Genomic DNA, 16,127 nt, shown 5'->3' on the forward strand with positions numbered 1-16,127 from the left:
AGGGGTTGGTACGAGGGCCTAGAATATTGCTGTGAAAGGTCTGACTGTGCTTTTTTAGAAGGAACATGGACTTTGGTACTTTGGGTTAGGAAAGCAGTGGAATGCTTTAAGCACTGCTTAATGGGGTACACTACTAAGCATGGAAATTAATGATGCTCAGAATGGTTTGAACTCTAGGGGGAGGGCTCAAAAAGGAGCAAACAGAGCAGGGAAGATTATGAAATGTGAAATTTAAGGAGAAAAGCACCTTGAGGAAGTGGAATGGAACTTACTCCTCTGTTCATGGAGGTAAGCTGATGAAGAAATGGAGTAAAGGGAGTAAGGACTTCAGGGCAAGATCCCATCAAGCAAAGTTTCCAACGTGTGAAAAGAACTTAAAGAAACCATTAGGCAGGGTAAGATGGGGTAATCTTTTAATCTAGGCACTCTGAATTCACAGACTGACAGATCTGAGTTTAATGCCAGCCTGATCAACAGAGCAAATTCCAGAACTGCCAAGCTTAAGCAGTGAAGGGAAGCATTGGGGGAAAAAAGCAGCAGAACTTGGCAGCATTGGTCACATGGTTCTGGCTTTACAGTCAATGATAGAAGAAAGACATCTCCTTTCATGACTAAGATATTCTATGAGGCTAGGAATGTGTCAGGGCTGTCACTGAATGGAGCTTTACAAAGGCTTTTTCTCCCCATAAAATAGTGAGGGTGAAGTCTGGATTGCCTTGGAGACCCTAAGATGGTGGAGATGCCAGAGCTGTGGGATACCTTCTAAGGAGAGCTGCTAAGAGGAAGTGGAACCAGCACAAGAGGAAGAAGACAACAAAGATGAAAGGAATTGAAGATCTGAAGAGTGCTTTAGCATCAGACATGGAGGTGCAGAGTTTGAAGTTTGTCCAGCTGATATTCAGTTTTGATTTTTTCCAGTTTTCCCCCCTTCCCTACCTTTTGGAACAGTAATGTATATTCTGTTCCATTATATGTTGGAAGTATGTGATCTTTAGATTTTTGAATTAATAGGGGATTTCAGTTAAGAGATTGGAAGACTCTCAGAAGGGACTTTGTGCTTTGGACTTTTAAACATAGTAGACTCTGAGGACTTTTGAAGTTGGAATGAATGCATTTTTGCATTATGACATGGCTACAATCATTTGGGACTAGGGACTGGAGTGTGATGGTTTGAAAGAAAAGGGCTCCCGATGGGAGTGGACCTAAAAGGAAGTGTAGCTTTGTTGGAGTTGGTGTGGCCTTGCTGGAGGAAGTGTGTCATTTTGGTGGTAGGCTTTGAGGTCTCATATATCTTCAAGTTATGTCGAGTGTCTCAGATCAAATCCTGCTATTTGCAAGTTAGGAGGTAAGACATTTGCCTACTTCTCCAGCACCATGTCTACCTGCACACCACCATACCATGCCATGATAAAAAGGATTAAACCTCTGAAAATCTGAGCCACTCATTTTAGTATTTTTCCTTTACAAGGTTGCTGTGGCCATGGTTTCTCTTTAAAGCAATATAAATTCTAAACTAAGACATTAAGTGATTTGTTAAACAACTGTCAATATTTCTAGCATCAGATAGCTTAAATTTCCCTTTGTGTTAAATCTCTCTTATACATTATTCCTTTTATTCTGTATTATTTCATTCCATGCCTTTGCCACTAGTATTTATGAATTCAATATTTGTAACTACAGGGTAATGCATGCTTCAAGTATGTGTACCTCTATTTCTATACCTGTCACTGAGAATTTCTGGAAAAGTGTATAGCTGAAGGAGGGAATTAAGGACAAAACAGTAGAGCTCTATCTAATCCCACAAGGAAATCTCTTCAGATCCTGAGAGTTTTGTTTGTCTTAAAACCTCTCTGAGATAAATGGTTTTCCGCTGTCTACAGCTTATGTTTTGTAAGCAGTAAGTGTCTAGAAAGCTTTCAGTTTCTTTGCTCCCCCTTCATCTTTTAATAACTGACATGTTGTGATCTGCTCTAGAATTCTTGATTTTTCCTTTCATCTTCTTTCCCAATCTTAATAACATTTAGCTGGAATTTTGTATAATTTCTCTTGCCTGCTTGAAGTAATGCTTTGACCTTTATTTTCAAACAAGAGTAGGATTTTGTTTTAAATTTCCTTTTGTGGGTTGAAACAAGCTAAATTAGCTCTTCTCTCAGCTCAGCTTTTAATCTCTACAATGAAAACACTTTCTGATATTGTTCTTTTGATAATACTCCGTTTCAATTTTAATGAAATGACTTTTGGTAGTGATGAATTATTTATTGATAGAGACATTGTGAGTTTTGTTTTTCATATTGAACTGTGAGCTAATAGTTTAGTTTATAAAACATCACACTGTCTTTTCTTTTTTTCCCAAAGAGAAATAATATCACGTATGTATTGGTTATTTTTCTGCTGCTGTGATAAAACACCATGACCAGGGTAACGTATTGAAGGAAGGGTCTTTCTGTGTTTCTATTTCCAGAGGGATAAGAATCTACCTCCACCATTAGGAGGAAGCCTGGCAGCAAGTGCCTGCTATTGCAGCAGGAACTGTTCACATCCTGAACTGCAAAAACAAAACAGAGAGTAAAGTGGTGATGTGGGGAGGCTTTGGAAACCTCCAAAATCATTCCCAGTGACACATCCCCTTCAGCAAGGCTGTAGACCCTAAGCTTTACAAAACAGTGCCACCAACTATTCAACATGCCATCTATAGCATCAGCAGCTGTGTTGTGTGGATACCAAACCTCTTATCTGTAGTGTGACCTGAGGGACATCTAACATTTGCTTTCCTCTCTAAGCTCTTTGGTTGCTTGGTGTTTTATGAGCCTTTATAATCAAGCTTGCACTTAGAGCCATGGACTCTCTGTGTAGCTTTGCTAATATTATTTCAAGGATAGGCTATTCTCTTAAGCTTGTTTGTCCTTGTGGTCATGGGAAATATATATTGGAATATATAGGAGGTATAGTATTATAGTCAGATAAGTATCAGGAGTACTTAATTCTTTTTGTGTCCTTGTACATTTTTTTCATTATTGTGTTTACTATAGAAGAATAGCTTTTTAAGAAAGAAACTAGAAGACCTAATATTTTGAACAAGCGTCTTAATTTCAGTGTCCACTCAGTGCTAGACAAAAACCTGAAAAAAATATCCAATCTGGTTTGTTTCCCTTCCATATTACATTTATAATATTTTGACACAGAGAGTAGTGACCAGGCATCATCACAGAGACTGATTATGTGGCCTTTCAACATTCACTTTCTATCTGCATGAGGGTGAGACTTGAAAATAGACGTTCTCTGTGGAAGTGAAAGAAGGCCACTGGCAATGTGGCAGGTAAGGAGCTGTAAAAATAGAATGACGAGTCAGGTACACTTTCCAAGTGTAAACTGCCAGCGAGCTGTCAACTGCCAACAGGAATTACAGCTCCATCCTATGAAGGCCTCACATCTGAAGTGTTTAAACATCTCAGACTTCACTGAGACATCAGGATATGCTGTTTCTCTGGTTGTCACTCTCACCCACTTCCTGCTGTCTTAAAATAAATAAAGACATATTCTTGATCTGCGTAATATTTTTTTTCAAAATGAACATATGAGAAAGACAGTCACAAAGAAGCAGAGAGAAAGATAGACAGAAAGACAGACAAAAAGACACTGAGAAACAGAAAAAGACAGACACACACCAAGACAGAGGAGGCTCCCTAGAAGATTGCCACATGTTATATAACTGTATGCATTATATTTTGGTTAATAATTTTATGCAGTTTTTCAAATTGTATTCTCAAATTCATTCATATTTCTTGCTGTGTGCTATTTAGTTCCTGCTATCTTCAGCTTAATACAGTCTTTGTATACTAAGCACACGTTTGCCATTTGAACTAATTCTATGCTTAATAATGGAAGGTAATGAATTTATTTTCAATGATAATAAAAATATTTCCTTAAAAATATTTCCTTAGATCTCCAAATTCTTGCCATTTCTTTTCTTCCTTCATATTTTTCTTAATACTTTTAATCTTTTCTTATTTTGCCTCGGGGAACAGCTACATGAATATTTGTTCACGATAGTAGAATGAGCAAATTTTAGGAAGGGTTAACACAGTTCTTTTTCTTTCTCCATTAAAAGCTGGCTCAAGTGACTAATTTGGACATCAGTCTATTGGTTTGCTTTGTAACTAAGTAAAATGAAAACTCATGAACTTTTGCCAAACATCTGGTGAGTAAAGATGTTCCCAAGAAGAAGGTGTTTCTGTCACTGCAGAAAGGATGAGTAGAAGTAATAGCATCTGCTACTTTAAGGTTGTAGACCATTGGTTTCCTTTGTAGTTCTAGTACAAAGACATTATGGTGTTAAACAATTGGGAATTTTGAAGCTTTTTCTCAACCACAAGTTCTAATTATTCATAGGGCTCTTTGATTTTTCTATAGTACATTCTTTAACGTAGGAAAGAATATACTGTACTATTGTTCAGTCCTTCTATGTGATACAGCCTTTTAAATTCCACCAGTTTCATAACTACTCAGGGGAATAATGTTATAAAGAAGTTGTAAAAGAAAGTTTTAAATGAAAAATTAGTTTAACCAGGTATAACAAAGGATTAAAATAACATCATGATGCATCTTTCCAAATGTTTTGGTGTTAGAATTTTTAAACATGTGCTTAGGAGTCCTAAGCGAGTCATTTTTTTCTGCTTATCAGTAACAAGAAATAAAGAGCTCTGTGCATGTTGTCCTTATGCTTAATTAACTTTTTCATAATGACACAGCTTTATGGAGAATAACATCTTTCTTCTAGTGTCCTCCCCGATAACTAAATGCCTTTACTTTCTTTTTCTATAATATTTATAAATGATAATTAATTCACACCTATGTTCATGCTTCATTGTATCACCTATAAGATATGTCACAACAGAAAAATGTGTATTTATTTTAGATATACATATTAGCCAAGAAATTATAAAACATATGATGAGAATAGTTTCTCAAAAACAACCATTCAATTAACAGATACTTTTAAAAAATAAATTCAACTTCTTCCTAGACAACTCTTTACAAATTTCTGATGTCTAAAATTTCTTTCTTTTATATCTAGTTTGTTTCTTTTTTCCTTATGATGTTGGCTGGAAATGGTAGTTCAGGCTTGAGATCCCAGCATTAAAGAGAAGAAGGAAAGGTCTGCGAATTTTAAGAGCATCCCGGACTATATAATGAATGCAATGCCTCCTATGATGCATATAGAAACATGAATTCTTGGACTTTCTCCAGTGATAGCCTCATATACGTTAGCATTTGGTTAAACACATGACCTGTTTATCTTTAAAATGGTGGTCCAAAGTAACTTGGAGGGGAAGTGTGTAGAGGAAGAACTGATAAGAGTTAGAACAAATGTGGGGGTGAATATGATCAGAATACATTAAAAGCATTCATGAAGTTCCCAAATAATTAACTAAAATAAAATTTAAAAGGTCTCATTATCTGTGCTTTCTTTTGCAACATGTATTCTAAAATTGAAATAATACTGAGAAGATTAGTCTGGCCTTATGTAGGGATAACTTGCAAATTCACAAAGTATTTCATATTTTTATGTCAGCCTATAAACTACATATATAGTTTAATGGAAAATCCCCATTTGTGCCAATAATGCTGATAATACTCTAAGAATTTAGACTGACAAAAAACCCCAACACCAATCATGAAAAGCCATCTTTCAAGTTATTGGTCAGGGTTGGGTAAGAGACTACAAAAATATTACAGGCTCTTTCTATTGCCTTTGGATGTCCTGAGATGTGGAATCTAAGTCCATATTCCTCAGGATACCATGCTCTTCAAACACAGGGTTCATAGTCATCTGAGATAAAACTGAACTGAAAGTCTTCCTGAAGAGGGCCTTTCATAGTATCTGAAGTCACCACACAGTCTTCCAAAGTAGGAGGACCAAAATTCCTACCCAGCTCTGATTGCTATTGTGACTATGAAGCACAAAGCATGGCGCGATACTTTTAAGGGTAGGTAACCAACAGTTCTCTAGTCACATTTAAAACCCATTTAATATGAGGGAAAGCATGTCTATTATAAGAAACATAGACAAATACTCAGGGATAGTGAAGTCATGAATCTTGGAGTAGAACCTACATCCACCACTTTACTAAAACAATACAATCCTCAACTACATTCCAAGTATGCATCCTTATACCCACACATTGGTGTACTTTAAATCTCTATTAAGGAAACTTCCCTTTGCAACAGACAAAAAAAAAAAAAAAAAAAAACTAGTAGAGAATACCATAATCAATAAAATCACACAGTTGTGAGGCTCATTCCCAAAGTATATGTCTACAACACAACTTGACATCCAAGACTCAGAGAACATTGTCGAAGAATCATAAGAGCAAGAGGACTAGGAAATCTTTGAAATTGCATCATCTAGAATTACACAAGTTAAATCAATAAAGTCTCATCAACAGGATTGCTTAAGTTTGAGCTGGACAAGGACAGGAACAATATACATGATGCTGTGAATGAGAGAAACTCAAGGAAATTTCAGTTCTAGACAAAGAACTACAGGGAACTAAAGAATGCCGTGAGCAGGAAAGCACGGATATTGGTGATTCATTACCAACTGGTCAGCTATTAAAAACATACAAACAAGTAACATGTAGAATAATTGACTTTTATTAATATAAATGCATATACACATATAGGTATAGATTAGATGTAGATATCAAAAATTAACTGAAAAAAGGGCCACAAATTTGAAAGAGAACCAAAAGGTAAATGGGTAATTGGATGATTGGAGATGAAAGCAAATGAAAAGGGGAAATTATGTTATATTACAGACTCACAGAAAAGAAACGATTCGCAATATATATAAGAAATGTCATTATCTCCTATAGCACACTCAATCTCCAGTACTGGCCACTTTTGCTTCAGTTGTTACATTTCCACTGTTAAAGATCTGGTTAAAAAATTCCAGGTGGAGGAAGTGAATTTAAGAACAGAAACATGAATTGACAAATAAAGACTTTAATTTGCTGGAGGGGAAAGTTATAATTGTGTTATTATTTGGCTTTGAATCAGTCCTCTAATGTCCATGTCTCAAGGTTTTATTGGAGGTGATAGAACTTTGAAAATGATTACTGGAAAATGATTATTTTATTACAGTTTCAATGATGTAAGCAAATTTATTCTGCCTCTTGATCCCCATTGCTTATAGTCATGATGGTCTCAAACGATGGTCTACCACATTCTCAAACAATAAGATAAAAGACTATGAACTATAACTCTTGAAACTTGAAAACAAAGATTAAAATTTCCTTCTTTTAAGTTAATAATTTTAGATATTTCATCACAGCAACATTAAACTTATTAACCTATGGTTCTCAATGGTATGAGAAAAGACTATATAATATATAGTATATGTTTAAAATTGTTTAATTATATATATATATATATATTTAATGATGTCAAAATTGCATGCCACTTAATTTTCTTAAAATTTCCTTTACTTTGTAATGGTTTATGAACAACAATGTCATGCTATATATAGAAGTAGAAATCTCCGGATGGGCTATAGATTCTAGAGTACACAAAATGGAGTTAAGCTAACACATATACACAGATTCTTACATTATAATTTTTATATTTTACTTTCTCTGTGTATGTTGTTTGGCTGCCTGATTAATGTGTATCAAGCACATGCTTGTTATCTTTGTAAGGCGGAAGATGGCATTGAATTTCTTGTAACTGTAGTTACAGTTAACTTTGCGAACTGGGAATTGAACCCAAATCTTCTGAAAGAGCAGCCAGTGATCTTAGCCACTAAATTACCTCTCCAACTACTGTTACTTAGATATTTAAAACTTCAGTATCAGTGTTCCTTCATAAAATCAAGTTTATTATACACTTTCCACTAACACAGAGGTCTAGTCAACATCAGATAGTCAGCTGGTCTGCTTGTGTGTGTGTATGTGTATATGTATGTGTGATGTGGGATTCCCCTCTGTATTCTGTGAATACCATTGTTTAATAAAGAAACTGTCTTGACCTGTGATAGGGCAAAAGAAAAGGAAGGCGGGGAAAACTAAAATAAATTCTGGGAGAAAGGAGGCAGAGTCTGGGAGAAGCCATGTAGTCTTGCCAGAGACAAGTGCTGGAACTTTAGCTGGTAAGCCACAGCCACATTGTGATAGACAGATTAATAGAAATGGGTTATGAACAGTTAATTCATTAATATGAACAGTTAGCCAATAAGAAGCTAAAGCTAATGGGCCAAGCAGTGTTTTAAATACAATAGTTTCTGCGTGATTATTTTGGGGCTAAGCAGCCAGGAACCTACAAGCGGCTTCCTCCAACATATGTGTGTGTGTGTGTGTGTGTTGTGCATGTGTATGTGTGTGTATGTGTGTGTACACACACATATCTATTATATAGCAGTCTCATTTTGAACTTCTTTTTTGCAAGGAAAACTAGAAATCCAGTGGGTATCATGAGGTCTGTAAAAAGATACAGAAGTAGAAACCACAGGTAACTCTGATTTTATGGATGAAATTGCATGGCTATAAATAGGAGACAGCTACACAAAGATCCATGTATAGTACTCAGTCACTTCAAGCCTCAGAACTAGTTCTCAGACTAAGATAAACTAGTAGCTACAGGAGCTTGACATGGGAAAAATTCATAGCATTCCATTACAAAGTGTCTGAAAAAAATAGGTCTTGATTGACATATTTGCGTACTCTCATTCATTTCTGGTCCCTCAAACAAAAAAATGAATATAACAGTAGATAAAATTACTAAAATGAAGTCTTTTCAAGTAATTTCTGAGAGAAACATTTATAACGACAAGGAATAAATAACAAAACAGAAGGCAACAAAGTCTAAAGCAAACAAAGAATAGAAATGGCAAAACAGAGCAAGATTTTAAGTTCACAGTGTTCATGGTTAATATACTTTGATATTTCTCATACATTCAAATGACAGTATAATACACATAAAAACAAATTTATTTAAAATTCAGATTTGCATATCATCAACTATAGACTTAAAAAATCAATATCAAGCAATGACACATAAAGCTATTTTCATTTCAAAGACTAAAATAACAATAAAATTTGGTCAGTTAATAAGATACATCAAAGATCATCTGTTTTCAACTGATATGGCCTTTGATATAATAATATGAATGTACTATTGGCATTTAAACAAAAATAAATATGAAGTATATTTTGCTATGAAAGGATTAAAAATTCAGTAGAAGGGGTTATTAGCATAACTAATAGATTTTGGTAAATTGGAAGCTTAATGCTTGAACTTGAAAAATATGAGCAAGTGCAAATGTTTTGTGCAAACAAATGAAGTGAACCACCTGGGAGTAAATCTAGGAGATTTATGAACTCTACATATAAAGATATGTATAAAAATATCATAATATTTTAAAAATAGTTTGTGTTCTGAAAACCCCACTACAAATAGAAAGAGAAGCACACAGTCTTTTCTTAGATCAGTTACAAATATAACTACAAATTCAATGTGACCTCAAAATATCTCAATATTTTTAGAGGTTTGAGCAATGATGTTTAAACATAAGCCTTAAAGTTTAGATTGGAGTAATCACAAATGATAATTGTCAATGAAATATTAAAATACAAGAGAAATGATAACATGATGGCAGTAACTATTAACATGACTGCAAAACCCAGCAAAATTGGATACACAATTCTGGCAAAGCTCACAAAAAATAATCAAAGATCAGAGTTTGAATAATATGATATAGCAGAGGTCAAAAATAAAACCAAAGGAGAGAAATCTCTTTCAATCTCCTTTCATCACACATAGAAAACTAACATATGTTAGTTTTCATAAACCACATATGAAAACTAACATCCACATATATCTAATAATTAAAAAGCACAAAGAAAGATGTTATTTAAATTTTTAAAACAAAATTTGTGATTAAATACAACACTTGATCTTAGTCAAAATGTCAAACTCTGATCCATTTTGAGGTTAGAAGAAAAAGATTTCAAAATAATAACAAACATTAGAAATCTGTAAGAATCATTGATGGATATTAAAAATAATTATAGGTTCAAAAACATAACAATAGCAAGAACAATAATTGTTTCTCACAAGTTAATTAGAGTTGTTTATCCCCCAATAAAAAGACTGCAATTTTAGAAAGGTGTTATTAGATTTTGTTGCAGTGTGGATATCATAGAATATGCTTATATTTACCTGCATTGAGTAGCCTTATGAACAACTAGTTATATGGCATCTTCTATTGCACGTGTGACCTACTATTGACCTAGAAATTCTCTTGTGAGGTATGTGTATATCAAGAATTAACATCTTTAATGTATGTAGTCATTTGTAAAGGGTTAGAATTATATAGATTTTAGATTTTTCTACATATGTTAGGCAAATACTCTGTCTCTGAGTTATATTTGTAACTCTTTAGAAACTTTTAATTTTTAAAAATAGATATAATAATGTTATTATGTTTATCATTTTATATGTTTGTTAGTGAAATATTAAGCAACTATGAAACATTAGGATAAAGTAAAGAAAAACATTAACAGAGTGTTTCAGCACAAAATGTCTGCTAACTTAGCCATATATGGTGGCATGCAACTGGTTAATCTGAGGGAGAATAATCAAAGATTCAAACTAGACCAAACTACATTATGCAACCTTGTAACAAATGCTCTTATCTCTTCCAAAGTAAATAAACTTTAAACACCCAATAGAAAAACTTCAAAAGGTCTTTAAAAATTTTATCAATAAATTTTAATAACTCAAATTAGAAGTGATTAAAGAACAGTAACAGAATAAGATTGCCTTTTTTTTCTCCCTCAGGTCAGACAAAGAAAATTTATATTACAGGCCAGTTAGCTTTATAGGTGCTCTATCCATTGTTAAGTAGATTTTTGTCTAATATATCCAAATTATTGTTATTTAAAAAGTATCATGGGACTATGATTTACCATGACTTTTAAAAGATGGAATTGGTATGCATTTTTAAACATATGCCAGACTTTTGTCATATCTAGAAATGAATCCTTCTGAAACAAATACACAATTGCTTCAAACACATTTGTACACACATGCCCACAGGCACACACACAAATATCTTGTCTTTCAAATCTTTTATATCATATAATAAAACCTAGAAGAAGCTAATATCAATATTAAATGAGAATTAGCATAGCGTTTTGCTATTTCTTGATACATTGATTAAGTTTTTCAAAGCAATATGTTAATTCAAAGTATATGTTAATATTTAAATGTATATCATACTATTAAATATGAAAGGGATCAAATTGAAATGTTTGTTGTCTTATCCACTTGTCAAAACTATGGCTGTTCCCTAATTCTGTAATCAATAAATCATTACTGCACAACATTGTACACTTGAATAGACATGTCTTCATAAAAAGTATAAAAAAAGCCAGTGAGCACGTTAATGGCTGTCAACATCATTAGTCATTAGGAAATGCAAATCAAACTCACAGTGAGATAGCACTTCCAACCACTAGGATGGCTATTATGAAAACAACTGGTAATAAACAAGTGCTGGCTAGAACGCAGAGCAATTAGAACGCTGTGCATTACAGGTGGGCATATGAGATGAAGCTGGTACTTTGGAAAAGAAGCATCCTTGCAAAGTTAAATGTGGAGTTGACAGTGTCTCCTATTGTAGACAGGGTCCTGTATGTTCTTCTAAACACACTAGTCCTAATCTCTAAAATCTGTGTTTTTCTTACCTACAGGGCTCAGAAAGAGTTGAAGGTAAGAATAAATTGAGGGATTTGAAGTTACTCTGTTTCTTCTGGTTACTTTAATACTTTCACAAGACAGTATAATTGAGACAAGGTTACAAACAGCAGAGTAGTCTTAAGTGGGTTACTCCTGTAGCTGTGAAGATCTACAGTCCAGTGACTTTCCTAACTATTTGTATTTGCAGAATCATTACTAACAAATACATTACTCTTTTAAGGAACTGGTGACACAGTTCTTGCTACAGTAAAAGGTATGGATCAATAAAAGCAGGATACAAATTTATACCAGTAGAATTGAGATAAGTAGTTTTATGGGATGGGATATATGCCAAGGGAACATAACTTATAAAAAAAGGAATGAATGAAAATATATTAGGAAAAATGAGAAAAGGGAATACATGTTTAGCAATAGTATTTTCTTCTTTGAAACACTAGAAGTCATTCTCCACTTTTCCTCAAAATCCCCTCCTGGTGAGAAGCCACTAATCAAAATTCTGTTTCTACGTTTCCTGTCTTATGCTTTTTTGTTTGTTTGTTTTTGTTTTTTGAAACAGGGTTTCTCTGTACCTTTTGAGCCTGTCTTGGAACTCACTGGACAGACCAATATTGGCCTCAAACTCACAAAGATCCATCCATTGTTGCCTCCCAAATGCTGGGATTAAAGGCATGTACCACCATGCCCGCCTCCTGTTTTATGCTTAAAAAGTGATATTGAAACAGAAGTAGTTTATACCACAGCATGCATGAAATCTACAAATGCCAAAGAATGGACATGATGAGTGCCAAATTGTATTCATAAATGTGAGGGAGAGATGAGAAATGGGAGCTGCAATGTTTGAGGTCATAGGAAAATCCCACTTATTACTGTTAGCTTACTAAGCCTTGTTATAAAATCCACTTATTTTTACTTTTAACAATTATATTATCATACTTCTAAATATGCCATCTCTGTAAGTCATAACTTTCGAGGCAGATTGCCTAAGTTAATATCAATTCATGTCACTGATAAATTATCTAATCTCAGATAAATGATTAAATCTCTTCTTTGTCTTTGGTCAAATAAAGGGGACTTAGCTCAAGTGAGTTAGGCTAAGATGAAGATCAAATAAAAGAACTGCATGGCATTATTTTCTATATGGAAAAAGATGTAATAAATGTTCTTTCTTAAGCATATAACGTTATACTTTCATCTTTACGTATTATGTGAACATTATTTGTAATTGTTAAAACACAAACATGTATTTATTGATTGCTTATTACATACTAAAAGATTTAAGTGTTTAAATGTTTTATTTTATTTATTATTACACTATTTCTTGATTAAATGCTAGATTGTTGTTTTGCTGACCAGTGGAATACTAAATGGTTTCTCTAAATGTTATTTTCATCCTGCACAGGGAAAGTCACGATCAATCATTGTTTTTTAGATCTTCCACTTAAAGTTATGACTTATTGCATTTTATTGTCTTTTATTTAAGTTTTTGAAATGATTTTTAAATTTTCTTTTACATATAGAGTCACAACTAAAAAGGCAGATAAAATAGAGGTATGGAATTATATATGGCTATATGAGTATATCAATGCTTAGCCTTTTGGTACAATTTTCAATTATCATTTCCTGTATCTCGAGATTCTAATAAAGTGAAAGATGATTGATTAATGGGAAGTAATTAGTAATTAGTGTTCAAGTTGCTGGTTAGGGAATACAAGAGACTCCCAAAACAGTGTAGGCTTTAGCTATTTTACTTAGCTGCTTTCCAGGTAAGGCATATTGCTGATGACACCGTGCACTTCAGACATTAGATCTTTTGGGGCTCTGAGCTGGACCCCAAAACTTTTTAACCCAATGGGTGTCTTTCATACTTATGGGAAGGTCAGAGCAGATTTTTAAGGAAGGAAAGCTGTCACACATCTTGCCCAAATGTGAGGTTAATGAATGAAGGCAATCATTAGCATGACAAGAAGTCCCAAAAGTACAGTAATGACCCTACCTTGAGAGTAACTCACAGTAGTCTCACAGAACGTAAGGCCTACTTAATAGGAAGGAAATTGTGCCTGATACTATAAACCTAGGTGACCACTGAGTGAGCTCTTGGATCTTAGAAGAGAAACTGCTACTACCATTTTCCTGAACATGCTTCAATTTTAACTGTTTTAAATACTTTATTATTGCACCCACAGAAACTGTAATGCTTATCCCTCATTTAAGGGCTTCTTTCTGCAACAGACAGAGAAATCACAGCTGGTCAGAACGCTTAGAACAAATGACTGTGCAATGCCTGGCCCAATGTGGAATTTCTACAACACAATTCCTGTACCAAATAATCAAGGAACATCTAGAAGAAAAGACAGGAATATTAAAAGTCGCAAAGGTTCAGGATATCTGTGTGATTTTGTCTTCTAACTATGACAGGTAAGTTGCACTTATGAAATCTCAATGACATGGCTGCCTTGACAAGACCTGGACAATGACATGGACATTCTTACATGCCAGTGTAGACTGGGGAAATTGTATGGGCCTTACCACTCGATGAAGAATTGTAAGAAATGATGCCTTCTGAGAGCAAGACAGTCTGCTTCAGAGATAATCACCTGAACAGTTATCCAATAATAAATGGTCAGCCCTAAAAACATAGGCATGTAATTAACACTAAATGAAATCAGTGGGTTGTTTTGTGTGTTTTTCTATGTCTATGTGTACACATGTGTGTTTGTATCTGTGTTTTTATGTCTATGACAGTAATGATTAAAGGGAATAATCAAGAATTTGAGAGGGAACAGGAGACATGGGAGATTTGGAGAGAAGGAGGATTTTATGTAGTATTTTAATTAAAAATAATACCAAAAGCTTTCAAAATTGACATTAGGTATTGTCTTCGAACAGTTTTGGCATTCAGAGCTCATGGCTTGCCTGTCACAGTGAATTTTGTGCATGCTAACGCCGCATTGCTCATTCCAAAGTTTGATAATCACATTGTCATATTTCATGGACGCATCTCCTGTCTGCGGCGCAGACATAAACACGCAGCTGCTGTGCACGGATCATCTGCTGCCCCATCTCAGCAAATCGACAGTGCACATCAGGCATTCCAGAGCACAAGAGCTAGGAGAGCGGAAACTCATTTTCCTACGTGAACTTTTAAGCTGCCGCTTATGATGGTCACATTTTGTTCACTGATCCCAGAAATGTGCAAAGCAAGTTTGTTACTCTTTGCATAGCAAAGAAACTTCCAAAATGACATGAGAAAGTAAGTTTGGGGCAAAAGGAAATCATCAGGACTATCTTCACCTTGTTGTTAAATATTGAACTCAGCACATTCCCATGTCCTTTTGTCTGTTCCCACTTACTCCCTGCATCCAAGAGTGGTCTGTGCATGAGGACCATTTATTCATGCAGTTAGCATTCATGGGATGCTTTCATGCCAGACTACCCAAAAACTGAGGGTAAAACATTTTCTTGTTTCAAGAAACTTTCTCTATAGTGAACTAGTTTTTATTCTGTGATTAATCAGAAAGAAATAAGAAATAATTATACATGTCCCAAAAATTAGAACTACATAATCAAAAAGTATAAAAATTTAAAATAAATCTGCACATATAACAAAATCCATAAATGTTATAAGCAGTTGGATGAAACTTAACATGTGTATTAGGTTTTCATCATTGTGAGAGAATATTGGAGATACATAATGTAGAGATGGAGAGAACTTATACCTCTGAACATGTTGTCCATGATAGGGTGGTTCCAGTGACTTTTAAACTTTGGCAAGGTGGTGCTGTGGGAACTCCTTCAGCCAATGGCCTTTGGGATGCTGGTCCATTTGGGTGTGTATCAGGAACTAATATATGCAGACATAGGGGTGTGTGCAGCCCCTTGGCTCCTGGGTTTTGCTAAGTTCCTAGACCACGCAGAAGATTGTGGATCACTTTTCTGGGAGTTTACCTCCTGATAAGTAAACGTCTATTATATTTCACCAGGGGCTAATGCAGAATTATTTAAATCATAGCAAAGTAAAAAAAATGATATAAGAAATGTTTCAATTCAAGACATCCATGATAAACAGAGAGAAAGAGAAGGGTCTAATGACAAGATATATCCTTCAGAGATACCCCAAGTGATCAGCTTCATCCAACTAGCTACATACTCTACAATGCTACTCAGCTTTGAGTGGCTCTCTGCACATTAACCCACTTGTAAGGTTTGTGTCCTCCTGATCTGTTACCCAGTTGTAGCCACAAGGAGCTGCACCAGTCTCCAATACATGAGGCTTTTCTGGGATATTTCAGATCTAAATCATAACAATAATTGTATAAGGTATGCTTATTTGGTCCTGAAAATGACAGATCATAGAGAATCCACCTTATAAC

The 16,127-nt window shown here is 34.6% G+C and overlaps 1 non-coding gene across 1 annotated transcript; it reads left to right on the forward strand.

Moving 5' to 3' along the window:
• The first annotated feature begins 5,459 nt into the window (after positions 1–5,459).
• Positions 5,460–5,565, forward strand: LOC126498110 (U6 spliceosomal RNA). Its single transcript, XR_007590772.1, has one exon. It is a non-coding gene; the product is annotated as a U6 spliceosomal RNA (small nuclear RNA).
• The last annotated feature ends 10,562 nt before the right edge of the window (positions 5,566–16,127 follow it).

The sequence above is a fragment of the Alexandromys fortis genome, unplaced genomic scaffold, assembly GCF_014885135.2.
Source record: "Alexandromys fortis isolate MF-2015 unplaced genomic scaffold, M_Fortis_MF-2015_v1.1 scaffold_13, whole genome shotgun sequence".
In the NCBI taxonomy this organism is placed as follows: Eukaryota; Metazoa; Chordata; class Mammalia; order Rodentia; family Cricetidae; genus Alexandromys; species Alexandromys fortis.